Below are 2,291 nucleotides of genomic sequence, written 5' to 3'. Positions count from 1 at the left end.
ATCTTTCAAGTGCTCAGTAGTGTGGCTGGTGGCTATGGTGTTGTAGAGCACACAGCTCATATACAGTAGGTTTTCAATAAATGGCTGCTGGATGAATGAATTTTGCAACATTGTTTCACCAACTAAATTAGCCGTGAGTTAAGCTGAAGAAAAGCTGTCTGGAATTTCTTCCAGAAAAAGAATTATTAGTAATGATTATTAGTTAGTATCAACCAGAATGTTTTCAGTATTGTGTGTTTTTACTTCTGTTAATACCCAACATGCTCTTCTACGAAGTGAAATTTGAACTCGAAGTCATCAGGGACTCCCTCTGAAATGTTTAAATTCTTTGATGACATTTACTTGTATTTTGGACTTGGAATATTTGGGGGATTTAAAATTCTCAACTAATAAATATGGGCATGAAAGTCAAAATGACTAATGAATTGTGAGTGGCAAAAAACGCCATTTTAAGAGTTGAAATGCTATAAAGGACACATGGACAAAATCAAGGGGAAGGGTGGAGGTGGGGGAGGGAGGGGGGTTCAGCTGGGGTGGGGTGGAGGGATGGGGAGAAAAGGCACACGACTGTAATTGAATAACAATACAAAATTAAAATTAAAAAAATAAATAAATAAAATTAAATTAAATTTTAAAAAAAGTTAAAATGACAAGTAAATTTTCAAAAACACTGCAACCAATTACCTTCACATAACAAATTTACTACACTGATTTTGCATAGTTATAAAGCCACACAGATATTTTCCCCCATACACACACTCATCTTCCATGGCTTTAGTGAAATAGATCAGAAGTTTACTTTTTAAATTGGGGTACAGTGTTTACTTGAAGAACAACAGAAGATTGATAGTAAACACAGGCTATTTCTGGATATTTAACAGAGTGGTGCATAAAAAAGCATAGAATGTTCATCTTATCAGTTCCATTCCCTTTCTGAAGCTAATGCCATTTCTGTCCCTTTGATAACAAGGGAAAGGGACTGTGAACAAACTTAGGCTGAGTTTTCAAATCTAAGCTGAGGTGTTAAGACTTCAAAAATGTAGTGGTGGGCCTCAGACCCTCATGGACCCACAGCAGCTGACTGCATCTCTGCAGCTGTGCCTGCTGCAAGTTGTTGAAACATGAACCCTTCACTCTTTTTGACTGCCCGAAAGTTGATGGAAGTTTAGATGCACAATGATACACCAGTGGGCAGCAACACACAGGGAACAATGTGGAGCGAATGAAGAAGTATAGAGGAGAGCACTGGGAGAGAATATGGAAGTGACTGAACTGCACAGTCAGAAATACGGCTGAAGGAAACAGCTTCACCATGGCAATGAATGCCTTTGGTGACATGGTCAATGAAGATTTTAGACTGGCCTTCAAAATCAGAAGCACAAGAAGGGGAATGTATTCTGGGAAACTTGCCTTGCACAGAGCCCCTCATTTCTGGACTGAAGAGAGAAAGACTATGTAACTTCTGTGAAGGATCAGGGCTGTGTGATTTTTGTTGGACTTTTAGTGCAACTGGTTCCCTGGAAGGACAGACGTTCTGGAAAATGTGCACACTTATTCCACTAGGTGGGCAGAACCTAGTGGTCTGCTCTCAGTCTCAAGACAAGGAGGGCTGCGATGGTGGCTATAAAGATTATGCCTTCCATAATGGACAACGAGGCCTGGACTCAGAAGAATCCTAGTATTATGCAAAGGTTGAATCTTGCAAATATGAGCCTGAATATTCTGCTGCCAGTGTCATTGGCTTTGTGGACACCTATAACACTTATAAGTGGGAGAAGGCAGTGGCAGTTACTGGATCCATCTCTGTTCGTATAGATGCAGCCCAGGATACCTTCTAATTCTATAAAGAAGGCATTTATTAGGATCCAGACTGTAGCAGCGAACACCTGGATCATGGCATTCTGGTGGGTGGCTTTGACTTTGAAGGAGCAGATGAGATAACAATAAATATTGGTTTGTCAAGAACAGCTGGGTCACAGGCTGGGGCATGAATAGCTACATAAAGATGGCCGAAGACTTGAACAACCATTGTGGTATCACCATCATAGCCAGCTATCCTATCATGCTGCAGTGATGAAGAAGGACTTGATTGAGAATAGAATATCCAGAGGAGGAATTTTATCTTAAAACTGACCAGACCTCATTGTGAGGGATAAAACACTCGATCATTGAAGAAGATCCAAGTTGTAATTTGAATTCTGTGACATTTCACACTGTTAAAAATGTTACCACTTCGTTAATTACTGCTGCAAACAACTTTGTGTGATTGTCTTGCCTAATAAGTTTTGAAT

At 39.9% G+C, this 2,291-nt stretch overlaps 1 pseudogene; it reads left to right on the top strand.

Moving 5' to 3' along the window:
* The first annotated feature begins 1,153 nt into the window (after positions 1-1,153).
* On the top strand, positions 1,154-2,074 carry LOC112323141 (procathepsin L pseudogene; annotated as a pseudogene).
* The last annotated feature ends 217 nt before the right edge of the window (positions 2,075-2,291 follow it).

Source organism: Desmodus rotundus, chromosome 3 (assembly GCF_022682495.2).
Source record: "Desmodus rotundus isolate HL8 chromosome 3, HLdesRot8A.1, whole genome shotgun sequence".
Classification (NCBI taxonomy): Eukaryota; Metazoa; Chordata; class Mammalia; order Chiroptera; family Phyllostomidae; genus Desmodus; species Desmodus rotundus.
This window is presented reverse-complemented; position numbering and strand designations above follow the sequence as displayed.